This window comes from Pygoscelis adeliae, unplaced genomic scaffold (genome assembly GCF_000699105.1).
Source record: "Pygoscelis adeliae isolate BGI_AS28 unplaced genomic scaffold, ASM69910v1 Scaffold480, whole genome shotgun sequence".
Classification (NCBI taxonomy): domain Eukaryota; kingdom Metazoa; phylum Chordata; class Aves; order Sphenisciformes; family Spheniscidae; genus Pygoscelis; species Pygoscelis adeliae.
Window position 1 is genome coordinate 40,737 of NW_008823926.1, and position 27,338 is coordinate 68,074.

The 27,338-nt window shown below is 45.7% G+C and overlaps 2 long non-coding RNA genes and 1 pseudogene across 2 annotated transcripts in view; 2 read left to right on the plus strand and 1 right to left on the minus strand.

Moving 5' to 3' along the window:
- Positions 1 to 16,664, minus strand: part of LOC103914158 — a 26,628-nt pseudogene extending 9,964 nt beyond the window's left edge.
- Positions 16,665 to 23,344: 6,680 nt separating this feature from the next.
- Positions 23,345 to 24,814, plus strand: LOC103914115. The gene is made up of 3 exons (XR_663449.1): positions 23,345 to 23,468; positions 23,579 to 23,753; positions 24,703 to 24,814. It is a non-coding gene; the product is annotated as an uncharacterized LOC103914115 (long non-coding RNA).
- A 1,073-nt stretch (positions 24,815 to 25,887) lies between these two features.
- The window catches only part of LOC103914123, a 2,435-nt gene continuing 984 nt past the window's right edge, over positions 25,888 to 27,338 (plus strand). The window contains exon 1 of the long non-coding RNA XR_663450.1: positions 25,888 to 25,970. This is a non-coding gene — a long non-coding RNA (uncharacterized LOC103914123). The remainder of the gene's footprint in view (positions 25,971 to 27,338) is intronic.

Here is a 27,338-nt window from a genome sequence, read left to right on the forward strand (position 1 = left end):
TCAGCTTTGCTCTCCTCCTCTTCCACCGACTACTTTTTCATTGGCTCCAAATCGTGCTTGGTGTTGGCCAGGCTCACTACAGCAGTAGTGCAGGACTGGAGATAGCACAGCCGTTACTATGTGTCTGTCCTATTGGAAGTACGAATACACTGACCTCACTCCCCAGCGCTGGAGTGCCCCACCTGAACAACTCAGTTCTGGACCAGCTAGAAACATCTCAGGCTTCAAAATACCTTCCTGGTCAGAAGCAAAGTTCCTGTTCTCCATACCTGTTTTTACTGTACTGCAGTGAATTGAATTGAGCTCGTACAACTGAAAACAGAGCTTGGCTTGTTATCATCACTGTTTTCTCTCAAACAGTATTTCAAAAGAATTATGACAGTAAACCCATTTGGTGATTGCTCTGAACACAGAGAGAGAATTCTTGCCAGACTTTTGATATACAGGTGCAGCACTAGAATTACTCTTTGGAGATAAGCAGAAATTTCCAAGGCAGATGTGTCAGACAGACCTGAAATACTGGTATATTTTGAGCCAAACTTGTATGATCTATGCAAATAAACTGCTGTACGATCCACTGAATGGACAGTGGACTAAGAATCAAGGGGGGTGTGTTCTGCTCTTTGCTGCTGATTCATGGGAGATTCTGTATCTTATTTTCATATCCATACAAGACTCATGTCCTCCACACTGCCTCCAAGATCAGCTGTTAACAAGCCCAGACATTAATTTGGATGAGGAAGTTTTCCTTTGTGAGAGCTAACACAAAAGATTTGTTACTCTGAAGTGGGCAGCATGCAAAAGAGCAGGCACTGCATGTCCCAGGACAGCAGCAACTTCTGTAGGCAGTTGGTGGCCCCCGGTACCTTTGACTCTTCATCCAGCTGCCTCTTGAAGTCATCTGCTTGCGAGGTGAGAGAAATCTTTATGTGGACAATCCGGTTATGCCTGCTCTGAGCTTCCTCGTGCTCCCAACTCAGCTGGCTGTTTTCGGCTGTGGGAAAAGTGCATAAAGAAGCAGGAGAGGAACTAATCCAATCTGACTGGAGAAAAAGAGAAGTGAAAGCTAGAAGGATTGGGCAGATTTGCTAGAGGAGACAGGGCAGGGCTGCCAGAGTTAGATGAAATGTAGGGGAAGAGGAGGATCGGAGGGAGGTAACATTGCGCAAAGCTGTCGAGGAATTTACCTTGGAGCCTGATGGCATTAATTTCAGCTTGGCTTTTCTCCACCTCAGCCAGCTGGGCATTGGCTTCAGACAGGTTGTCTTCCAGCTTGTGAACATGAGCATCTGAGTTCAGCTGTAAGAGAGAAGTCAGTCATATGATGCTGAGTAAGGCTTGAAGGGCCAAAATATCCTCCCTCTCTTGCAAACTCAGTTTATTCCAGTTGGTTGTAATTATAATGGGATGACTGTAATAGCCAGGGGGAGTGCAGAGTGTCCTGATCTTTAGAGAGGGGGATGCTCACTCCATCAGCTGGGGCGGGCAGTGTTCAGCACCACCTGCAAACAGCTGCTTTCTGGCATCAGTTAGCTCGTGCTGCAGAGGGCTGAATTCTGCCTTGCGCTGATGGCTGCACCTGTGGCTGCATTGGTGGTCTGTTGAGGAATTCCCTGCTGGCCTCTCACCTTGGATTTCTGCAGAGAGCCCGTGCTTGCACTGAGGTCATCCATCTCTGCTTTCGTGACCTGTTTGTCCGTCTCCAGCTTCGCTTTCACTCTGGGGATTCTCCACGAGCTCTGCCGTCTCAGCCGTGGCAACCGTGTGCTTCCTGCGCAGGGTGGAGCCCGTGGCCTCGCTCTGCAGGGCTGCCTTCTCCAGCTCGAGGAGCAGCTTCAGCAGCCCAGCTTCCTGCCTGCAATTCTGTTAGATCTGAGAAGGGGCCAAGTGCATGTTGTCAGCTGGGATCTGGCAGCCTTGGAGTCTCAGCAAGGCCCTTGGGGACGTTTTATAAGAAAGACTTCTGGAAGCCTTTTATTTAGCTTTAATAGTTTCTTTATTTGGGACAAATCCCATCTTTGGTATTAATCCATGAGAAGGTCAGTGGCTGGTATGTTCCAGAAAGATTAACCATCCCTAGGCCTCCTTGCTAAAGCTCAGAGTAATTCTCTGGACTTCAGGCCATGTATTTTCCTTGCAAAACAATAGAAAATACTCCTCATAGTCCTGCCTCTTTTTTTTACTGGGTGCTTCTGAATTAGCAACTTTCTAATGAATCTCTGATCACCTTCAACTTCAACTCTATAGGAATAACAAAGCTCACAGTGAATTTCATGGAGCCTTGGTGCTTTACCCCTTCCAAGGTCTGCAGTGTGAGGGGGAGATTGGGTAAAGTCTGCAGGATCTGGCCTGCTTAAGAGCTCAGAGAAGCTGCTGAAGAAGCTTCTCCTTTGGAGAGTCCCAGTGACGTTTCTCATTCTCTGAGGAAAAAGACAAGATGTTCAAATGCGGGGAAGGTGTCTGACCTGAGCAGTTGTTGCAACACCAGCTTCTCCCAGGCAATCTTCCTTGTTTCTCCACCTAGTGGGAAAGAGGGAAGAAATTCTTATTTCATGCCAAAGAGCCTGTGTATACTTAGAAGCATAACCATTTTGGAAACAATGGTAGCAAGTGTGAGGCATAATCGGAGAGGGAACAGGAATTCCCAAATGCTATGCTCTGCTTTAACCTACATTGCTGCTTTTTGTGTCACTGGACAAGTTCCTTTACCTCTGTTTTCCCACCTGTGCAAGGTGTCCAACAACACTGACCTGTGTCCTGATATGGTTGAGAATTAATTAGCTAGCATTTCTAAAGTGAATCGAAATGGAAATGTTACTTATTATTGATGCTATCAATTTGTATTAGTCATTAGAATGTGTTCAGAGCATTCCATTAAAATACAACCTTTTGGGGACTAAATTATCTTCAGGCTTTTCCATTGTTAATGAATCTGATTATATATTTAACAACCACATTCTGGCAATTTACGTAAGATTTATTAGAGTAGATCCATCCATCACTGCAGAACTGTAAAAAGTGGATGGGGTGGTTTGATAGCTGAAGCACGGGACAGAGAAATCCCAGGCCTGCTACTCTCTTGCTCTGTGGAGGACTGCCTCGTCAGTAACTAGATGGTTACTGATGTAACTAATAGAGGTTTCTATGAAAGGAGTAGTGTGTGCAATTTATAACAGCGAGTTGCATAGGCTAAAACTAGAGTTCAAGATTGTTGTCCATCTTATTACTCTTTCATGAGGAATTTTGCTTTTTAATTAGTAGTTTAATGTCATCAGGTCTTTTCAGAGGTGTAATCGCTCCCCTGAGGAGTTTTTCCTCCTTAGATACTGTTACCTGTGTTCTTATAGCATGCTCAGCTTCCAGGTCTTCTTCCAACTCTTCAATATACGGGCCTGGAGGGCGCACACAAGCACAGCAGTGTCTATAAGCAAGAGATGTGAGAGAATTTTGTGGAAATACAAACAAGAATCTTAATTTCTTCACTCCGTTCTCTATATGTTTGTCAGCTCGACTGGATTTGCTTTCCTGGAAGAGATCTACAGCTGGGAATACTGAGCCAACAAAGCAGGAAAGACCTGGCCAGGTGTCTCAGTAGACAACTGATGTTATCTGCAGCATGGTTAGCTTCCTGTATCATGTTGGAATTTGGCCTTCAGGAATATAATCAAGCTGATTTGGTTACTTGAGGGAAATAGAGGCTTGTTTGTAGAAATAGCTGCAATCTAGGTTTGTAGGTCATGTTTTTGTTGAAATGCTGAGGTTTTAGTTAAATATTTGGGCACTGAAATAGGTTGGATGAAAGAAATATTTGAATTCAGAATGGTAACACTGTGCATCCTGTGAGCTGTGGCCTCATTTCTGGTTTTATTTACCACCTTTCCTTCCACAGTGAGAGGGTGAGTGCCTTGCAGGAGCCTTTGGCATTAATGTGGATGAAAAGATCTATCAGCCGTCTTTGCTGGCTGCCTGCAAGCAGAAGAGGAGGTCCCTGCAGCAGATCACTTTTCTTCTGGCCGTAGCAGCATGGCAGGAGATGTGCAGTGAGCATACAGTTCGCCAGACTTCAAAGAAAGTGGAGTTTAGAGTAAGTGGATACTATACAAGACGAGCTGGATCTCAGAGCTGGCTGAACTATTGATTCACTGGAAGCTAAAAAGGCAAATGTTTCCAAGCCGAGGGGTTTCACAAGCTCACAGAGAAGCAGTCAGAACCTGCTGTAGAAAAAAAAGTGAAGATCTACCTGGGGAAAAATAAATACTAGATCTCAGCTGGTTCAGTTATTTAAGGGTTTAAAGAGTGATAGGCTACAGAATCCATTTTAACAGGGTAGGCTTAGAAGGTCTCTATTAATCTTTTATGCCAACTCAGTCTTATCAAAAAGATAAAGCTGTGCAAGCAGGCTACTGTGGGGTAAGAAAAGGTAGGATGTTACAGGAAACGAGTTAAGCCAAATAAGCGTTTCTACTGTGTAGTGAACAGGTTAATCTTTGTTGAAAGTGGGTTGAGATCTAGTGTCCTGTCTCCTTAGTGGGACTGGCAGGGCACTTAAGTCCCTTTTTCCTTTGTCGAAGCTCCTCCTTACCCCATCATTAACTAGTCTGCAAGTAAAGGCACAAGCGCCCCAGGAATTGAGTCGTCTGTTTGCAGCTCTGAAGGACTAACAGCAGCACTTAATTTTTCTTCTGGCACTTAAGCATCCCAGTGGCCTTGCTCTGAAGTACAAGTGTCTTGTACTCCCTGTGGAGCGCTGTGTTGGAATTTGAATTAGCAAAGCTTGCCAGTATTTATTAATGATTGTACACATTGCCTTAGCTACTTAGCTCTTTAACTAGGTAAATTAGTGGTTTGGATAATATAGAATTGGAAATTTGTATTCTGGGAAGTTAGTATCTAAGGGGAGGTGTGTCAGAGAAGTGCTGGCAGACCCATCACTAAAGTAGTCAATAGTGACACTAAAATAAAGTTCTAATTTGTGATAATATTTTGCATTCCTAAAACAGTTTTTATCTGAGGATCATAAGTCCTTACATAAACATGAATCATTTAAGCCTCATAACTTCCCAGTGATTATGCACATTTTATATGTGGGTGGGCATGGAAGATGAATTACAAATATCAGACAATGAGTCAGAAAAAGACTTAGGAAACAAAATCCTGTATTTCTGATTCTGCTTGCCTGAACTACTGAACTGTACTTCTGCTTGTCATTAGGTTAATACTGAAGAGATCAGGGTATGACTGGATTTTGACAGTGACTTTATGATCAAGTGACTTTTCAGGTGTAGGTAATGCTGTCAGAGCTATGATGTAGCACAACCGCACCCAGTAGGATCCTGTACCCTGGGAAATTCTGTTACAATTGACGCTTACTTCTTTACAACCTCTTCCACGTTTGGCTCATTTCCTCTCATTGAGGTTAGCAATTGTCATTTTGAGGTCACTCTCTGCTTTATGATGAGCCTTTTCCACCTTGCCATGCGTTGTCTTTTCTTGTTCCCACTTGTCTGCCAGCTAGTTGAAAAAAGTGGAATCAGTGTGAAAAAGAACTTTGTAACGCACGTATAGGTGGTGTTTATCAGAAGGGCCCAAGATCTCAAAAAAAGACCAAAGAGGGCCATCTAAAATACAGACCATAGCAACTGCACCTCACCTCATGCATCTGAGTGGTAGGTTTGCTGTTGTTCTTGTTCAGGTGGTTCACCTTGTTCTCCTCACCTTGCAATTTTCTAGGAAGGGAGAGACCAAGACTAGTGAACAGAGTTGGGTGAGAAACTAACTACCCTGCCCTGGCAACAGACTGAAACCCCAAAGAACAGATTAATCTGAGGTGCTTCCTGAAAGCAGTATGCGCTTCGTGTGTGCATTTTCAATAGGCCCACAGGAACTCAGTCCAGCATTGACTCTTACAGAAGAATCCTGCTTGCCCTCAGCAATTCATGTAGCTCCTTTGGGCAGTGGCACAAATTGGCAACACTTCACTGTGCTGCCATGAGTTAATACCTAGAAAAACACGGCCCCCTTCCTGTTTGTGCAGCAGACTATAGTCTCGCAGTATTTAAGCAAGCAGACTTTTTTTTTCCCCCTTTCCCCAGACTAGGAGAATGAGAATGGGAGAGAGTAAAGAAAAATGGAGCAGTTATTTCTGCCTGATGAACTTCCTCCAAAGCCCTCTTCTCTTGGAATTTAGTGACTGAGTCATTCTGAGCAGAGAGATCTGAAGTCAGAGTTCGAACTCTGTAGTCTAATGCCTGCAGACAGGAAAGGGAACATCACGCAGGTTTTGTGGATCACACAAGCCGTTAGCAGCACCAGGACAAAATGTCACTGGGAACTTGTATTTCTTTAGAAGGAATCTGAGATTCAGTTAATAAATTCTGAGACATATAAGGCATCTGTGAGTTTAACATCCTGTGGATGTTAACACTGACTTCAGAAGATGCAGCAGACAGCCACATGGCTGCTACTGTACAGATTTAAAACTTCTCCAATTAGATTAAATAAAAAACAGTTCAGGTGCAGGAGGGGGAGAAGTATTCCCCAAGGCTAGGTGAAAAGGAGTTACATGGCTATGGAGGGGGGCATTTTGTAAGTAGAGGCCTACCAGCATTGCCATGTAAATGTGGGTGTAATTAATAAAGAATGTAGAGGAGATGCAGATGTCTTTATGTAGAGGGATCCCTAGAAATTGCTGTGAAGTGACTATTACTATGGGGTAGAAGGGTGAAGTGTAGAATTAAATCCATCCCAGGTTATATGATGTGCTGAAAGACAATATAAGAAATTGTGGGGGAGATCAGCTGAGTGAATGTGAGCATCCCAAAGGGTGCTCTGCCTGGAGGAGCTGTAATGGTTGCCGGGGTTCATTTCCCTGAAGAATGAGACAGAAAAAAACCTCTGTCGTGCTTCATACCTGCTTTTCCTTCTCAGTATGAGCCAAGGTAGTCTCCAGCCCTTCCAAGTCACTTTTTAAATCACTGAGCTAATGCTGCAGCATCCGCTTGCTGGCTCTCCTGTCAGCTCCTTCATATCCAGGATCTGGCTCGGTAGGTCCATCTTTGATTTCATCATTTGGGCCAGGCACTCCTCAGCATCCAACAAGTTCTCTTGTTCCTAATGAAGGGGTAGGAATCCGGTGTTTGTCCTATGAAAGGCCACTACAACTCCTGCCTCTTATGGCAGCAAACTTCCAGTAGCAAGAAATGCAAGAATTCGCCTCCTCTGCAGTGTTTATTAAGATTCCTTTAACATACCTGTTGTTAGAGTTGATCTGAATCTCCATGACTCAGGCCATAGCTTCTTAAAGTTAAGCATCAAAAAATCTGTTTATACACGTACAGGTCCTTAAAGAAGAGTTTACATTTTAAAAAGGTGCCACCCTGACTTGCTGAGCATCAGTGGTTGACCAGGAAGAGAACTCGGGACTTGTGACAACAGCTCCTTTGCTTTAGCCATGCGGCCTCTCAGTCTCCTCTGTTTTCTAAGGACTTAACTTTATTTAAGATACAGTCAGGCTGGTCTGTGAATCTCATGCATCATCCCCATATGCTCTTTATTCATTCCGTATTCTGAAAAGGAGCCTCTTATGAGTCATTTGAGAAAGCCAATGCGCTGCCTAAATGAATGCTAAGCCTTTAACTATTGATAACGCTCAGCCTGCAGTTGGATGGGGAGGTCATTCTTCTCCTGGCTGAGGGTGGCTGTCCTCTCCTCTGCTCTTTTGCATGTTCTGTGAACTCCTGAGTCTTTGACATGATGCTTCTCAGCTCCAATTCCTTCGGTTACATTTTCTTCTGCTATTGGGCCACATTCAGCAAAGGCTTCACCTGGAAGTAAGGAGTTCAAGCAATGAGGTGCCCAAAACAAGCTTTTTCTATTATAATGGTCCTTGAAAGCCCTGAGGTGGTCCTTTTATTATCAGATCCTAGTATTTTTTGCATACCAGTGGGAGGCCTGGTGTTTCCTGAAATGCCTGTTTAGTGCAGAGGGTTTCATATCTATAGTGTGAGTAATACAACTCCTAGAAAAGGTTGTTATGGTGCACAGTAGCAGATCTGCATGCCAACATAGAAATCAGGACTGTGTTCCAGATTCTGAACCGATATAAACGCAGAATGATTCTTGTAATGATCTAGATTCATACCAGTCCAAATGGGACCAGAACCCTTTGAAAGCTCTTTCTTTCTAAGGCTATGGAAGTTTATTTGGTTTGCACTGGAGTTGGGAAGGTGTCCCCCCAGGTAAAAAGGCAGATTTTGTTTCACCTATATGTGGACAATTGGCTTTAATATAGTTTTTGTTTCTGTATTGGGTTTGCGTGGCAAGGTTTTGGTAGCGGGGGGGCTACAGGGGTGGCTTCTGTGAGAAGCTGCTAGAAGCTTCCCCCATGTCCAGTAGAGCCAATGCCAGCCGGCTCCAAGATGGACCTGCCACTGGCCAAGGCCAAGGCCATCAGCGACGGTGGTAGCAGCTCTGTGATAACATATTTAAGAAGGTGGGGGGGGGAACTGTGCAACAGCAATTGCAGATGGAGAGAGGAGTGAGAATATGTGAGAGAAACAACTCTGCAGACAGCAAGGTCAGGCAAGAAGGAGGAGGAGAAGGTGCTCCAGGCGCTGGAGCAGAGATTCCCCTGCAGCCCGTGGTGAAGACCATGGTGAGGCAGGCTGTCCACCTGCAGCCCGCGGAGGATCCCACGCTGGAGCAGGTGGATGCTCCCAAAGGAGGCTGTGACCCTGTGGAGAGCCCATGCTGGAGCAGGCTCCTGGCAGGACCTGTGGCCCTGTGGAGAGAGGAGCCCACGCTGGAGCAGGTTTGCTGGCAGGACTTGTGACCCCATGGGGGACCCACGCTGGAGCAGTCTGTTCCTGAAGAACTGCAGCCTGTGGGAAGGACTCACACTGGGGAAATTCATGGAGGACTGTCTCCCGTGGGAGGGACCCCACGCTGGAGCAGGGGAAGAGTGTGAGGAGTCCTCCCCCTGCGGAGGAAGGAGCGGCAGAGACGTGTGGTGAACTGACCGCAACCCCCATGCCCCGTCCCCCTGTGGAGAAGAAGGCGGGGGGGGAAGGTGTTTTTAAGATTTGGTTTTATTTCTCATTATCCTACTCTGATTTCATTGGTAATAAATTAATTTTTTCCCCAAGTTGAGTCTTTTTTGCCCGTGATGGTAATTGGTGAATGATCTCTCCCTGTCCTTATCTCGACCCATGAGCTTTTAATTATATTTTTTCTCTCCCCTGTCCAGCTGAGGAAGGGGAGTGATAGAGTGACCATGGTGGGACCCTGGCATCCAGCCAGGGTCAACCCACCACAGTTTCATTTAAGCTTGAGTATCTTGGTCAACACCTTTACCCTCTTACCAGAAAACCAACTGAATTATCCATCCTGGGACTAAGTGAAGGAGTCTGAGCTGGAACTGCCCCCTCATGCTGACAATCTGGTCCTGCTTAAGAGAAGGGAACCAAGCAGCTTTGTTTCAGCTTTTAAATGTTAATGAATAGTGAAATCTTGTATTCCCATGCTCATAACCTCACCGCTTCTCTCTATGCTGTTTTTAGAAGTGGGAAGTCCAGGTCTTGAATTTGTAAGACACTCTCTCTCCACTCCCTGGAGGTAGCAGGCTTACACTCAGATTTCAGGGCTTTCTCGATTTATTAACTTTTCTGGCAGTGATTTGGAAAGAAATCATTCAGGCCCCTTGCCCTATTAACAATTAACAAGAAAGTCGCTAGCTTTCTCAGTGTCTTTACTTAAGTGAACATGGCCATTATTTTTTCTCCCAGTCCTTATCTTCCCTGCCCAGACATCCCAAGTTTCTCAGTGCCTGTAATTGCTACTGTTTAATTCTGCAGAACGGGACAACCTCAGAGTATTTTCCTCATCCTACCGTACAATTTCCGTCCTCCCCAGAAAAGCAGCTGGAGAAACTTCTGGACGTTCCTCTGAATTGCCATCAGCCCTAGCCTGTAGCAAACAGAACATGTGTGGCTTAGAAACAGTTCTGTTCCCAGGCAATGTATGTAGGGGGACTCAAAGTGTTCATGCTCAATTGTATGCAGCAGAATGCTGGAGTCAGTATGTAGTCTCAGTCAAATGGAGTAGGCCTCGATGCCCCACAATTTTTTGGCATGCAAGAAGAGTCATAGCAGTTTGCTGACATAGGAAAAAGGACAACAGAATTGAATTTGTTTAAAAAAATGCTACTGTGGGTGTAGAAATTGAAATTTTCGTGCACTAGAAGAGACAAATACTGCTGGAAATACAGAAATAAAAATATACAAATATACAAATAAACTGGAAGCTAATTGAAAGGGTGGGGTTTTGCCTCCCATCTTTCCTCTCCTCTATCCTGCAGCCACAGATACCATGAAGCGGCAGTGGCAGAAAAAGTGCACAGGTCGAACCCAAAATCTTGTGACTCACAAACGTATGCGTTGTGGTTGAGTTCCGGGAGACTCACTGCATCACCATGTAAGTTAGGGGTTTTGGACAGGGATAGGGCTCACTACCAAATTACAGAGATCCTCCAGCTGTTGATCTTTGGAGTGGATGCACAGGAGGTAACGGAGCTAGCCAGCTGTCTAGCTGCAATATGGTTCTACTGCATGGAGCCATATGGAAAAAGCAGGAAAGCTTTATTGCTTTCTTGTGTACTGGGATGTAGAACTTGGAAGAACCAGTTGCATTTCACGGTTCTCGCTAGTAAATGAATTACATTAGTGGTTGGTTTCTAATGCCGCCTTGCATTCACAGAATAGTTTCTAGTTTCTTCCCCACGGATACCTTCTTTACAGCATCTTTTTGTATTCCGTCCTTATCGGGAAGCCCTGAGCATGACATTGTGGCATGGTCATGATCTTCACCAGAGGTTCATCTCTCATGTCTTCCAGTGTGGCCGGGATCCCAGCACAGAAAAATATGCTGAAGACAGGAGACTGTTAGAACCTGGAGTTCTAGATAGCCTTCGAGACTACGCAACTCTGGACTTGCTGAGTATTAGCACTCAGAAATGAGGATATTTTACTTCTTTGGTCTTTACATGTCGATTTGTCTCGTCGTGATCTTGCCTCTTCTCTGCTTACACTTACAAAAAGAATAAAGTTTGGGGAGGTTATGGGAGTGGATGACTAATACGTAGGAATTGGATTCCGTTCACTTTTAGCATGGATTTTCCCAGAGTTCTTTAGCCTTTTCTGTGCCCAAGGTGTCTAGCTATAAAAAATAACATCGGGATCATCCTAAGATCTAGCTAAGTGGCATATAGTAAAGCGGGAGTGGACGTCTTTTCCTTGATGAAACCCAAATATACCTTGTGCTCTCCTGTGCCAGGAAAGGCACTAAGTAGTTTCAGTGACAATGAAAAAGTAATAGTAGTAATCTTGTGGCTGTTGTCTTTAGAAGTAAGATCAGGGCAGTGTCTGGCCCACTTTAACCTCCATCCATAAGTTGAAGTTTAGGGATAGAATAGGCTGGAGGAGTGATGACTATTGTGTAATTATTATAAAAGTTGGGAAATGCAGATTTTAGGTTCATGCAAAGAACAGAATGCTCCCTTTTGCGTGGCTGTTACAATAGCTACTTTCATTGTGTTGTAACAAAAACACGTGCAATATTAATGATATATGCTGCTAATATTAGACACCTACAACAGTCTCTCTCCATTTTCCTTTCCAGTCTTAAATTGGATAAATGATCAGTTAGTAAGATTTTTGCCTGACTAAGGAATAGTAAAGAGCAAGTGAGATTTATCGCATAGCTTAAGGTGCACTTCATTTGCATTATATTAACTGTACTGTCTGATTAAAAGTCAGTTTTGGGAGCATTTGTAAGAGAGAACATTATATGCATGAGGAAGTGGGTTGCTGTAGAAACTCTAACTCTGCAGCTATATCTACACCAAAGGCATGCTGAGTCATAACTGCCATCAATTGATTTAGTTCAATTTGGTAGGAGTAAACAGTACCTTGTTATATCCAATTCTGTACTCTTTCTCCCCCAGGTCAGTAGAGCCAAGCAGCAGCTCTGATGCCTTCTTATTGTCCACAAACCCTGGAGGGATTATGCTGGGATTCAGGCTTTGGTACCGAAATTGAGAAAGACGGGTATAATGATACGAGCTACAGTTAGCGGCAGTGCAGAAAGGCTAATCACTGCTTAAGATCTTCTCTGGTTTCGCTTCCTAGCCCCACGGGCACGGCACTGAAATACTAGTGGTAAGGAAGCTTGTGGACATTTCTATCTGTCTGTGCAAAGTGGAAGTTCTTGGAGGGGCGTGCAGAAGTGTTGGAAGTAGGCATTCACGCCCACTCCCTCTGATTTCTCATGGACAGGGTCACCGCACAGGATGCATACCTCCGTCATCTGGAAGTGGAAGGTGTGCGTTCAGTAATAGTCTTGGAATTCAAAGAACATGAGTAACCGCCTATTCATAGCAGATTTGTTTGCTGTTCACTGCTTTCCATTACTTGCCCTTCCACTTTATTATATATCATAGGTGAAAACTTACGTTGCTCTTCCCCTCTGCAATTCACTGTTTCCGTGGTTGATCCTGCAAAAAAAGGGTTGCAGGAGGCAATGCAGCCTAATAAATAATGGTGCCAATTTGTCTAGTTCCAGGTCGTGTATTTCCTAATTCTTTGTGCTTCTCTCACGAAATGAGACGTTTATTAGGCATCCTGTCTCTAGCCCTGGCGCTTGGAAGCGTCTCTCAGACTGACATTCCGTGAGGGGGTACAAGGTAGTCTGTGAAGTGATGACCCAACTTCTTTCATTCCTGAATAAAGATCTGCTGTTCAGCCAGCCACGGCTTGTGCTGAAGGCACTGTGTGGCTTTGCCTGAGGATTGTTCTGCAGTGCTGCAGACGTCTACCAGACTGTTTGAATTCATTTGGAACAATGCAATGGATGAAATGTGGGGATGTGCTGTGCAAAGCAGTCATCAGCTAGTTCAGCTGCTCCTGGAACGAGACAAAGAGGAATGCAGTGAAAAAACTAACAGGAGTTACCAGGGCTGGAGAGAGAAAACCTTCTGTATTATAAAGTCATTTGCATTTCACAGCTGGGAAAAAAACCCAAACAAAAAAAAAACCCACACAACAAGGTAGGAAGTGAGCCTGGTCCTACGTGGCCCAGGGGAACGAGCTTACATGCGTGGAAGCGACCTTGGGCATGGTGTGAAGCTGAAACAATTTCAGGTAAATGTTGTTGCGTGATTCTGGCTTACAGTGTAATATAACTGTTCCTTCGGGGATTACCGTCTTATAGGAAGAGTTAACCGTGAAAGTCCTGCTCTCCACCAGCAAGCCTAGAGGAATAGCTCCCTGAACTGATAACAGCGATTGGCTTTTATTTGCTGGCTGGACCGGCCCCTGGAGACAGAAGCATGCTACAGAGGACAGGCAGCACACAGTAACCTCATTTAGGCTTACGTGAAAACTCCCGCATGGCTGTCAGCGATCAAGAGTGGGTGAAATGGCAGCATGGTGCATAATAAAAGCTAACAAGGATGTCTGAAAAGACTTGATTGAACTCGTCCGTAACTGTATCAGCTAGCATTCAGCTTTGGATACCATAGGAATAGTAACACAGGACTTTTTCCATAATGTATTTCTCCTCTTCATTTGTGACTTTCAAGCCAAAATACTAACAGGCTTCTTCAGACCTTTCTTGCCCTGTTTCTAGCACTCGTGACAGCAAATGTAAGTACTGTGACACCAGCCTCGGAAAGACACACCACATCCTCCGGGTGCTGGCCTGCATCTCAAGAGGCTGGGACGTAATTCTCTGCTCTGCCATATCCTTCCTGTGTGACCCTGCAAGTCTCTTTGAGGGGTTTCAGTTGCCTAAACATAGCGACGTTTTAGATGCCTTCATGTATCGCCAGCCTCTGCCCCAGAAGAGCACAGGTCTCTTCTAAGCCCTGTGTTGTATCTTTTTGCCCCTTGTGGATGGCCCAGTTACCCAAGGGCATTTTAAATTACACCAATGACATGAGATGCCAAAGTGTCTGTAACGGAACGCCACCCTTCTCTCTTTTAGTTCTGCATTGGTAAAATCGGGGTAATGGCATTAGCCAGCCTTGGGCAGGGTTGAAGATAAACTAGGGAGGCTGAGCTGCTGCTGGAGTACAAAGGCATTGACGGCAGTTTAAATACAAGGGCATGTATGATTGCTTACCCTGTAGAAGTTGGAGGCAGTCACAAAAGAGGACCCTCTTTCCTGCCTGTTGCTGCCACCAGCTAAAATCAATATAATTGCACAGGGTATGTGAGAGATGCTCTTGAAAAGCAGTCGCACTGAAGTAGTATACTGTAGCCTCCAACATAAACCTGTCTTAGCTGACTTAAGTTAGCAGTTCAGTGCTGTCTGGATAAACTACTAACCAAATAAAAATATACATTATTTTACCTGCATTCTGCTTTGGTTTAGAGGTTGTTCTTTCATTGTTTACTACTCTAAAGAAATCCTCAAACCAGAAGTGAACATAGTCCTTGGATAAGAAGAGAAGCTGCATTCACAATACGTTGGCATACACAATTTTTTGCACTCTAAGTCAGTCTCCTCTCTCTCATGCTGGTGCTCCTTTACCAGTTTAGCATAGGCTGAGATGGAGTTGCACATGCAGAAGTAGAAATAAGATCCGACCCCATTTGATAGCTCGAAATCTGAAAAGCTGTTTCCTAAACGGTTTCCCATTTACCTTTCAAATGCAGAGTCCCGGGCTGGGCTGATGACAATCCTACTAGGCAGCAAGTTTTTCTGGTTGATAGAAACCTGACATTTATCTGGGCAGCAGAAGGCCACTCGCTGCCAGGAGGGGATTACGTAGCCTGTCATTAAGCCGGGACTGCACTCACGCTTCTATCCGTGCACGCACGTTTCTGCAGCAGTGCTTGGTAGTGCCTTCACTGAGCAAAGTGAACACAGTGTGTACCGTCTGCCTCTCCTAGTGCCGGAGGGGCAGAATTTTCAAGGACAGAGCTAGATTGTCTTTCAGCACAGAACAGAAGCATGCAGAGGCAGACACAGGCTGTTACCTGGATGAAGAGAGTGTTGCAATGACAGGCTTAATCCTTCCCACAAGAGAATGATGGGGAAGCACTGGGCACCAGAACTGATGACATTTGCTTGCCGACACATTGAGCTGACAGTATTGATTGTACCGCATAATGTTCACTCTACCTGCAGCCTCCTCCTCTTTAAAGAGGACCCAGAGCAGGGGCATGCTGGATTTCTGGAGCAAGCCCACCACTGCTTCATTCAGGGGATCTTCGTTCTTCTGTAGCCACCCTGTGATACTGTGTCACACCTGGAAAGGAGCAGGGGAGAAAAGGCATGACCAGTTCAGATACAGCGAGAGAAAAGCCCAGTAGCAGTGCATGAGAAAGCAGATCTCTGATTGTTAACCTGCGTAGAGAGAGGGAGAAATCCTCTGTGGGTACAGGGAAAGGAAGCGAGTTAACGCTGGCATGGGAATAGCATTAATGCACTCCCTAGACTCTCGGGACTCCCTTACCATGGAAAGCCCGTTTGCCCTGAATAAACGGTCCTGCAGGACTGCCAAAGGAAAGGATGTTGTGTAGAGATTATATTTTACCTTTTAGGCTCCTACTTTGATAGGCTGACAGAGGGGACAATGTGGCTTATAGAGTGGTGTAACCAAGCACAGTCAGAACATATTTTGGCACAGTCAAATGTCACTTTCAAAAACCTGCTTGGTAGCAAAGAAAGGAAATAGTTGCTGAGTGTAAAAAAGATAGAGCAAAGGGCCTGTGATTCATGCTCTGATCATATTCTGTCAGTATGTCTGTGCAGTGGAGTATATGAATAACTGGTGGAGTTCGATAATATGCTTAAATACTGTTCCCGCTGCTAAGCATTAGCATGGCTGCCTGACAACACAGCAGAGAGGCAAGTCACATACACCAGGGAAGGCTAGACAAGCTGCAGCGAACTGCAGGACTCTGGCTCTTCCAGCAACACGTAAGCAACAGAAGCAAAAATGAATTTAATCCTTTGGCTGATGTGCCTTTTGGGTAGCTTTCCTACAGTTTTGTGTTACTAGAAACAAGCCTTGCCTTGAGTTTTTGGGCTTTTGTTCCTTTTGAGAATATCTATAAGGATTATATTTTTAATCAAGGCCAGTGGCAACATGTTGAAGAGTCGTGAAACAGCCTTGCTGTTCTTTGTGCGTTAAAATGCTCGACTGCTGCATCACTGGTCAGCCATTTGCACAATCAGTGTTTTCAATTAATTGTTACTGGAAAGGGTTTCTGAGATGCACATTTCGGTGTGGCAGAGCCAATCTCTGGCTGCAGTACTTCTTTAAGGCAACAGAGACACATTAATTTGCACCAGCAAAGTACTTTTCCCGGTGTTGCTGTACGTTAAGACCTATGGAAGTTCGATGTGATCTATTCATGGCAGAGGGCTTGGCCTCTACGTCTTGGCCTCATGTCTGACCTCACTAAGTGCTTGCTCCAGCTTACTCAGGGTTAGAGACAGGGGTATGGCAGAAAGGGCACTGGTCTGCGCTTGCTCTGCCAATGTAATGCACCGCGGTGCTCAAAGCGAGCTTCTGCCCCTTTGCCTTTGCCTCCCTTGGGCTTGAGGAAGTTGGGTGATTTGCCCAGGCGGTTGTCGTAATGGCAGCCCTCAGTGGCCATCAGCGGCCTTGGGGAACATGCGCGTGCTGGCCAAATCCCTAGTTCTGGCACTATAGTGCTAAGAGGGCGCCTTTCTGCTCCAGCTTGTTCCCTGCTTTCACCCTGGGCCTGGTGATGCCCCCTCTGGAGCTCTCCAGACTTCAGACCCATGAGCTGAGTAACTTTGTCAGCCACTACTGGAGGGAAGATTAACATGTTAATCTGAGTAACAGGAAGAAAATCGTTCATTGTCCCCATCCCCTTGCTGCATACTCAGAAAAATGGTTATAGGCTCTGCTTTCAGGAGCAGGCAAGCTCTCCAGCCCTGCTGGGAACTCACTGGGAAGGACAGAAGGAAAGGAGGTCTCGGCTCTGCCCTTTCACACACACACCATTCAGCAGAGTTTACTGGATGGAGCAGAAGCAATAACACACACCTCAAACAAGGTATCTGGGCTCCCGTACACGCTGGGAGGTATGTGCTTGTTTGCTCCACCATGGCTCCAAAACCACCTGCAAAGCAGGGCTGTTCAACAAAGAAGGACCAAGTCCTTAGCTGACAGCTCAGCCATCTGGCTAGGCCTGCTGCCCTATGGCAGCTGTGAATGCCAGCTCTGCCTCTCAATAGCACATCTGTTCATTTAAAAAAAAAATCAGTGTGCTGTTTAAGGTCATTTTATATTCCCTGGAAACAAGAGTCTGGTTTTAGCAGCTTTTTCAATCTTAACGAACTGGCTGAGCTCTTAGCATGCTGGCTTTGTCCTGGTTTGCTATCACGGAGCGCAAGATCTCAACCTACCTCCATGTTCTCCACCTCTGCCTGCTCCTCTCTTGGCTTCCGCTTGAACTTCATAGTGCCCAAGTGCATGATACCCCCAGTTAGCTTGTAAACGCAGATCCTCTCTTCTGGACTGGAGCCCAGGACATCAAAGGCCACCTGGTACAAGGGACACAGACCCACACAAGGGAATTCTTAATCTGCACCATAAGCTGGAAGCCAGCCCATAGTGCTAAACATCTAAAATAATTTTCCAGCCCATTGAAATTTGACCGGCCAGGTCCCTTCAGACTAGCATGGGACAGAGTAGCTTCATGTTGCTGTAAACTAGCGCTATGCTTTTCTTTCGTATACTGATTTATGCTAGCCAAGAACCGTGTGCTTTGACAGCAGTTGTTCTAAGTGGCTGATACCATGAGCAAAATGCAACGTATCAGCTGGGGTATCAGCTCATTCCACTCTTCACCATGCTTTTTAAAATCGGCAGGATGAGCAGCAGCATCCCTTACAGCAATTATCCCACATCTCAGCTAGCACAGATATGGAGGAAGCGTAGCTCTGCTGGGAACATTGTGCTTTGCTCTCACAGCGTGCCCAGAGCAGGGAGAGCGCACGACTCTGAGCATGCCAGGGAATCTTGCAGTGTGTTACTCGTGAGCCATGATTTGGGACTGCCTGTCTTAGTGGCTATGAAAATCGTATCTGCTTTGTACAAAAGGCTTGTTTGCAATGTACACATCGTGGAAGCTGTAAAATACCAACAGCTGCTAGAAGGGGCACTGTAAGTTCAGCAGCTGGAGACTGTTTGATCTCTCTGTAGCTCAAGTCCTGCTTGTAATAATAGTCTCAGGAGACAGCAGACATTCCCAATAAGCTCTCCTCAGTAACAGATACTCTTCAAAATGATATTAAAAAGGAAAACGTGTGTCAAAACCAGACAAAGGGTCAAGTCTTCCTCTTACAAAAGCTGCTCCTTGAGATTACATATGTATGCGAGATGAGCAGGTTTTAACCCATGGTCTCTGCCACAGCCTTCAGATCTGTCAGTTTTCAGGCTTCAAACAAACCTTATAACCAGCTCATCTGAAGTCCTGCAAACCCCAGGCCATTGAATGTTAACCAGAAACTCCTACGGCAAGCTCATTTGCTCTGGAGCAGATCTTTCACATTCAGGCTTCAGCTCACAGACAATTGAACAAATCTTTAGGCTATCCCTAGCTGCTCTTCCAGTAGCTTATTTATCCGCAGGTTGAAGAAGCTGAATTTTATTCCTAGGGGAAAGTTAGGCCGGGGGGGGCAGCATCCTGTTTGCTGCATTTTCAATTTCACTGATGTTTCTCCGGACTTACATTAGTGAGAAGTGGCTCTTCCCCACCATCCGTGTTGTCTGCTGTGATCACACCTCGATGCACCCAGTGGTAATGATTAGGATTGGGCACAAGAAGCAGCTTCTGCAGCAAGAGACAGACCAAGAGGTGATTACACTAATTGCCATCAGTACAATCAAGGCATAACATGAGCTTTTTGACTGGACACTGAGAGTTCTTCTAGGTTTCAATTCCTGAGCACATTCTGAGTGTATTACTTAAGAAAAAAGCCTTCTGTGGGATGAGTTGCTTAGGCTACCGAGGAGATTTTGACATAGCAGCCACGTCAAAGTAAGTGGGATTGAACACCCAAACCTTTTCAACAGTATTGAAAAACTTGTCCTGGCTGTCTTTCCTGTCCTGAGGAGACGTAAGCAATTGACATGAAGCAGCTCAACCCTTCAGTTTGAAAATGATCATTTTTACCTTAGTGGCAGCCCTGCCAGATCAAGCGGGACCTCACCACGCATTGATCGAGACAAGGGAAGACAGCTTTCTTTTCTCACTCTGGCCTGCCTAAGGAAAAGTCACTTGCAATCCTCTTCTTCCTGGATAATTAGTAACAAACCCCCACTGCAGAGAACCTATTTCAATCTCTAGCTAAGTACAGTTCTGGTGAGTAGGTTTCTTATTCTAGAAACAGAGGATCGAGCAGGGATGTGTGCATTAAAGGGAGAGAATAACACACACAAAGTGCCATACCAATAAGTTCAAGTTTCTTCTTGGAGAGAATCTGATGGAAACTATCACAATATCTCTTAGCTACTTCCTGGGAAATGGCATGTGACTTCTCCAGACCTGGAACACGGAGGGAAACACATCCAAGTGTAGGCAGCAGCCAGAGACTGAAAAATCACGGCCCTGTGGATGTCAGTGAGAATTTTGCTTTTGATATCAGTGAAACCAGCATTTCACCAATGTCCTTTGGAAGTCCTGTGAGTGCAGCAAGAACCATAGTATCCTTCAGTGATGCTCTCAGAGCTTTTAAGCTTCACAGCATTCCCACTGGCACAAGCTTTAGTACAGCTATTTTGGCAGGTAGTGAAATGGAGGCAAAAGATGCCATCGCTTGTCCAGTTACATCATTGCTGGATTCAGGAACAGATCTCCAGACTAACTCATCCTACTTCTAAGTGTCCTCTGAATTGCCAGTGCACGGTTTGTAAGATTGACCTGTGAAACGTGTCCTTACACTGCCCTTTCTTTCTGAGAAGAGCTCTGGAAAAGATGTTTTGTACCCTGTAATCACTCTCTCCATACCTTCTGTCAGGCACTAACAAGCTTAGTTTGGCTTCTGGTCTCCACAGGAAACATCCTCCTCTAGACCTCACTGTATCAATTCATTCAGCTGCACCAAATCACCAGACCTCGCTGGCAGTCCTGGCTGGGTGTTCTTCATCCCTGCCCCTCAGCTGAAGTCTTCTGTCCATATAGCTCTGCTGGTGAACGGCATCATGTGAGTTCTTCAGACAAATTTGGGTTGACTCAAACCACCTTTATTGTCAATTTTAGTTAGTCTGGGTGACTTCAGGGAGCACTCATACAATCCCTTCTGCCAGCAGAGCTCCACTGAGGGTGCAGAAGGACCTTGAGCCAGTGCTGCTGCTTGCACAGTGAAGGTCTGTCCATGCACTTGCTCTCCAGGCCAGGCTGGAAGAAGCTGCAACCTGCCAGTAAACAACCTGAAACTTGCCTTGGCCCACTGTCCAGAGAGGCAAATCCAACATATGGTCTCTGGGTGTGATGCAAATCTGGGATGAGTTGAAAGTAGGAGGGATGCAGACAATCCCACATTAAAGAATAACTGGTCCATATGTTTCCTCTCTCCTTTTTCTGCGTGCTAAAGGGCTTTAGGCAGGAAACATGGTGTGGTCTTTTTACCTTGAGAGCTGGGATTTGTGGTTCTCAAATTAGTCTCGGATGCACATGTGCAAACAAAGAACAATGCACCTTCCCTGGATAGCTATTTTTAGGGTCTTGGTTGCAAGACAATTATAGCGTTGTACTGATGAACGTGAGTAATGGTTGCAATATAATTGTAGAATTAAAAGTGTACAGCTTTTGGGGGAGGCACTGTGCCTTTTATGTGTTCACAGAGTCTCATAGGCAACTAAAGAAAGAAGAAATAAATTTGTCATCATCTACAGCACGTAACTTCACTGTGGAAGTAGAGGCAGATTTTGGGTTCACTTACAGCAGTGCAGATCCCTCAAGTTAATAGAATTCGTTTCAGATTTGCACGTGGCTGATGTAATCGGAACAGGGTCCATTCAACACAAGGAAAAAATCCAAAGCAAAATTAATATAAAGAATTATGTGCCTGCTTACAGCCCTCAGTGTTAGCCCCAGCCAGCTTGCCTGTGCTAACAAGGTGAGTTCAAATAAATTTGCCCTAGAAGAGAAAATAAAAGATGAGTCTGTTAATCAAGATTGCAGTATCTGTAGGAAAACAGAAAGTAGCTGAGAGGTTCTGAGCATTCATCAGGGACAGACAGCATTGCCTGTAGGGGCAAATTTGCAAGTCAGTGCGAGGAAATTTAATCTTTTCAAAGATCAGATCTATAAAAAAACCTCTTTTTTCTTGGATTCTGTATTAGAGCTTAAAGAAATCCTCCTTTCTCTGCAGCATATGGCAGAAGTATGTAGCACACAGAAACAGAGGAATGAGACCAGTTGAAAACCCCAATGTTTTACATTTTCACTGACAATTTCAAAATTAAAAATAATCTGCAAAAAATGAAAGCATTTTGAATCTTTGCAGAAGTAAACAGTTGAAAGGGCATTGATTTGGGGTTGATCCAAACTGTTTTTTTCTTTTGACATATAAAAATATGAAGTCAAAACAAAATCAACTGACAAACTTCGTTCAAGAAAATGGGAACCAATAGTGCTTCATGTGAAATGTTAGTAAATATAAACTAACTGTAGTGCTTGAGGAAGCATTTTAAGATAATTTTTGGTTTTATTTCTTCTGAGGGAACATCTTTGTACGACCTGCTAGTGACCTATCAGTGAAATCCAAAGAAGGGCTGGTACTTACAAAATGGGAGGAATTGTTCTTCCTTGTAGTTTTAGCATTATCAAGGGTCTCCAGAACAGGATGCGCCTGGGTGATTTGATCTTCCAGGGATTCCCACCAAAAGAAGATAGAAGTCAGCATCAGCAGGATGCTCAACGCTGAAGACTTAGGCTTTGAGCACAACTACTCCTCGCCATCCAAAGCAACCCGTTAAATACATTTTCTTGTCAGTCAGCTCCCACAGAAAGCTGAGTTACTGCTGCGAGCAGTAATGCCTTTCCAGGTTCAGCCCTACCGAAGGCTCTCCACAGAGGTCCAGCCTTGTGGATTTGGGGCAGGCAGGAGTCTGGCTAATCTCCCCAGTTCCAAGAAGCAACACCAAATGCAAAGTGTAATGCAGTTTTCAGTGCTTAGCACTTCAGTCTTCCAGAAAAGAGTTTCGGGATGTGCCGGGATTGAGAGACCCACAGGGGAATGGCAGGGCAACGCTGGGATCTGCAGGCAGAAAGCTAGGAGAGAGGAGTGAGGTTTATTGCTTGTAGGAAGAGGAAGGTTATTCCAAGGATAGAGGGCAGCATAAGACAGGCTAGGAATGCGTGTAGGGTAGGGACAGCCTCGGGGGGAGAAGTTGTGGAGGAGGAAACAGGCGCAGAGGTACAAGCTGGGACATGACAATCCAGAGCTCTGGTGGTGAGGAAGCTGGGAGGTGAAATAGGAAGCCATCGAAGGAATCCCACAAGGCTAGAATAACAGGATTTTTGCTGCAAGGCCAAATGTAGCTGCTATTTATGTCTTTAAATTCTGAATTGTTTTACTGACCCCCATAGTAGAGTCAGAGGGGAGAGGAAAGAGAAAGGAAGGAGAGGAAAAAAGAGAGCAAAGAAAAAAGAGAGAAAAAGAAGAGAAAGGGGAAGAGGAAAGAGAGAAGAGAAAAGGGAAGGGAAGGGAAGGGAAGGGAAGGGAAGGGAAGGGAAGGGAAGGGAAGGGAAGAGAAGAGAAGAGAAGAGAAGAGAAGAGAAGAGAAGAGAAGAGAAGAGAAGAGAAGAGAAGAGAGGAGAGGAGAAGAGAGGAGAGGGGAAGAGAAGAAAGAGGAAGAGGAGACATTTCCAGGGATGCTCTGGATCACTTCCTCCAAACACCCACACACAGACCCCCCAATGTTTAGAAGAGAAGAGAAGAGAAGAGAAGAGAAGAGAAGAGAAGAGAAGAGAAGAGAAGAGAAGAGAAGAGAAGAGAAGAGAAGAGAAGAGAAGAGAAGAGAAGAGAAGAGAAGAGAAGAGAAGAGAAGAGAAGAGAAGAGAAGAGAAGAGAAGAGAAGAGAAGAGAAGAGAAGAGAAGAGAAGAGAAGAGAAGAGAAGAGAAGAGAAGAGAAGAGAAGAGAAGAGAAGAGAAGAGAAGAGAAGAGAAGAGAAGAGAAGAGAAGAGAAGAGAAGAGAAGAGAAGAGAAGAGAGGAGAGGAGAGGAGAGGAGAAGAGAGGAGAGAGGAGGGGAGGGAAGAGGAAGAGGAGAGAGGAGAAGAGAGGAGAGAGGAGAGAAGAGAAACCACTGCCCTCAGCCTTAGAAGCTGCAATGCCTCTGCATGCTGAAGCAGCCATTAGCATGGAGTGCTTCTTTCTATTTGCTACCAAACAACACACTGCTACCATGAGAAAAAAGACCAGGTCTCCCTCCCTGATTATTGATGGTTATGTCTCTTTTATTATTTGGACAACTTGCTCTTCACAATATTTTACCCAGATGAAACACTTTTTACTACGTTTTGTTTTTGCAGGTGGCAGGAAACAAAGTGCTGGGAAGTCCCACCTGGCCAAGGATCCCTGAGGCTGCTCTACAGCGCTGTTCTCTCAAGAATCTCCATGCTCTCTGCAGACACTGTGATTATTCCTCCCCCTGCTATTTATTTCAGTTTCCAGACCACCTGCAAGCCCCCAGAGCTCTGTGTGAAGGTAGATTCATTGCAGCCACAGATCAATATCACCCTCTGTTTTATGAATGGGAAAAAAGAAATGCAGGGAATTCATTTCAAGACAGGGCAGAGCAAAGCAGAGAACTCACATGTCGTGGTGCTTTGCCATTTGCTTTTAACAAGTGACAGACAGGCAGGGAAAAGGGGCTTGGACACGAGCTGACACGGGAAGATTTAAGTCACACACACACCCCGCCAATTTACAGCAGCACAGGCTGGCCCTCTGAGTCAGGACCCGTTCCTGTCCTGCCATTACCCCATGCTGCTTTGCTATTCCCCTCTGCCCTTCCAAATCATAGATCCTCATGTGGGTGTAGTGCTGACATAGGTTGTCCAGGACGCTGGCCGTGTTCAGGAAGGTCATGTTTGCCATGTCATCGATCTGGTTGAACTTGGGTGGGTTCATCATCCACCGTTCCATCCGTCTGCTGGACATTCTTCACCATGATGGTCTGCAGTGTTGGGGAACGGGAAGAAGGTGGTGTTATCCCAGATAGGTCTCCATGAACCACATGGGAAGACACTCTCTTGGACATGCTTCCACTTCAGGCCACCACTGCCTCTGGCTGGTGGCCTCAAGAAAGGACTCCCACAAATCGGCTGACCCACAGAGCAAAATAGATCTGGACTCAGACATGGTTGCACTTCCTCTGGGGGCAGTAGGCTACTGCTTTCCTGTTGAACCCATAAAGTAGAGCTTAGCTGGTTGATTACCATCTTCACCGTGACTTTGTCATCCTTTTCAGATTGGATCTCCCCAGCGAGGAAACCCACTTTCTCATCCTTTACCCAGCAGGATGTCTTGATGTCATAGGCCTTGTTCATGGCCTCAGTTTTCTCTTTCTCAGGAGGAGCCAGGAACTGCATGGGGTCAGCATCATCCACACACTCTTCCTTATAACCATCAGACGTCTTGGCTTCTCTTCTAGGCAGAAGGTAAAACTAGAAGGAAAGGAGAAGGGGAGTGTTGCTTCCCACATTGCTGAGAAAGCAGATTGAAGAAGCCTGGAATTTCCTATGGTGCTGTCCTGTTCACACCAACAATACTTTCCAGTTCAATAGGAACCTGCAGCAGAAGGAACAGGCAAGTCAACATCCCAAACCTGGGTGGTAGTTCCTAAGAGGGGCGAGAAAGTGAGAGATGAACTGAGGAGAAATAGGGAGAATATTCCCACTTTCTCTTCAGCCTTCCTCCTTGTCTAGTGCTGAGCCACTGGGAACCTGCCTATGGCTGAGAAGGAGGGCCTTTCTCCCGTCTTTTGTTCCTGAACACTGTAAGACCCTAAGGCCCAGTTCTGGTGAGGACAGTTCTTGGATGGGGGGTGCCAGTGGGATTTGGGGAGTACTGAGGGTGTTGGTGGTTTTCTGTGGTTCCCAGAGAAACCCATGAAGTAGCTGTAAGTCAGGGCAACCACAGAACTTCTCACGCTCTCCCTGGGGTAAGGCAACTCCCCTGCAGATGCCTCCTGTGCAGTATGGGTATAAACCCTCTTAGCATGAAAGGCTACAGCAGCGCACAAAATAGCACAAAGGCAGGCACAGCTGTAAGAGGGGCTCAGAGGAACCTGAAAGGGAGGACCCGGTTCATCAGCTCCTGTCCTCAGCCATCAAAAACTGCCAGGGTCATCCAGGAGAGTCCATGGCACATGCACTCCACATGCCCCTTGGTGGTTTTCACCCTTGTCACAACCTGACACCATACCTGTGGCAAAGCCATTCCACAGGAGGGAGCAGGCAATTTCAAGGACATGACTCACATCCCAAGGCTTTGCATTTTTTGGGATCTGTTCCATGTTGGGAGCAGACTATATCCCACACTCCAGGCAGTCTTACTTCCCCCACTCACACATCTGAACTAGCTTTAATATTGTCAAGGCAACAGTCAAACTGCTGATGGTGAGTAGTCTTTGTCAGTGTCCAGCTACCTAAAGACATGCCTCCTGGGGACCTACAATACCTGCCCAACTTGTTGCTCCCTGCAGAGGCAAAGCTGATTTCATCACTACTGTGCATTACTTAGATTAAAGGGAACAGGGGCTGTGCTGTGGCTTTGTTTTGCTGTGTGGACACACTGCCCAGGCCAAGGGCTCTTCTCCTTTCCACCTCCGCAGCCCCCGTGCTGACAGCCCCAAGCAATGCTTCGCACCAGCCTGGGGAGTCACGCCGTCTGCGCAGGAGTTAGAGGAGTCAGCCTGGGGTAAGCCGGAGAAGCCCCTGGGGTGGGCGGGGGACTCTGCCGGCAGGGTCTGGTTTTAGAGGCTACTGCTTGGGCTAAAGTCAGAATAGCTTGGCACTGGTTAGAGACAATGACTGCGCTGACCCTTCTGGTGATCTCATTTTCCCCACCATCCTCCTGAAAACCTTGGTGGTCTAAAAATACATGCGTGCAAGGACTCCAGTGCTGCACCTTTGGAAACTGTTTTCAGGGCTCAGGAAGGTCCTGGTGTAACACTATCAGTTGCAGTCTGCTGCTCTGGAATGAGGTTCACCCATAAAGCAGGAAGGAGAAACTTTCCTCTGCCTGTTTCTACTTCTGATCGCGGAGAGATAAGGAACTATAACAGCTCAGCAATGATTTCCCCCTTCAATCTATACAGTTAAACCTGTAGACTTGCTGGGCTTAGATGCCCGCATCTGCAGTGTATTTTTGAGACTTGATTCTGTGGCCCCTTTCCCCAGAAAGCTCAGGACTACACCGTATCTCTCACTTCCCTGAAATACGTGGACTCCCATGGTCTCTGAAACAGATCACTGAAATGTTAAATGAAACACCTACAGAAGATAAATGCATGTGACCGAAAATAGTTCATACTTGCATCAAGCAGTTTCTTGGGTGCAGGTCTCAGGCCTTTAAGGAACTTTAAATTCTTTATGCCTCACCATCCTTTTACAGCTGGGGAAACTGAGGCACAGCATGACGACAACATAAATCTTCAGAGTTGTCCGCCCATTGTCAGTCCGGTCTTTGGCAGACAAAGTACCTACAAAAAGTCTACTTTATTCTGGCCTTTCAGTCTGAAGTCAGTAGGAGTGACTGGTGCTTAGCTTCTCTACAGGCAGCCCTCAACTCTGTTGTTTAGGTACCCAGACACAATACACGTTTTTAGAAGCTTTGGCGTAAATGTAGTCCCAAAAGCCATAGGTGAAGGAAGTGGTAAGGCCGTGCCAACAATTGGTGAGTTAAAATTCTGAAATTTCATTTCCCAAAGATCACGTGGAATTTAATTAACTTAAAGTTAAAAGACCTGTGAGTTCAAGGCTACTTGTTATAAAACACAGTGAATATAAATCCAGACGGTCTTCACGTACACCTGCAGGCACTGTCCTTTTCTCTTTCTGCCTCTGCTTGCAGTTTCTGCCCCACGGAGGTATAAGGTCCTTGCTGATCTCCACCCCGTACCTCTTCCCCGCAGTCACACACAGCAAGTACCTGCCAGGCTAAACCCATGATCCTGGAAGGTGTGTGTTTACAAGGGCTGGCCAGGCCCTTTCATAGCTGTCCAAAGGGCCTGAGCCAGCACTTCACGTTTTAAAAGAGACAAAACATTCCTTTTCCGTAAGTTCA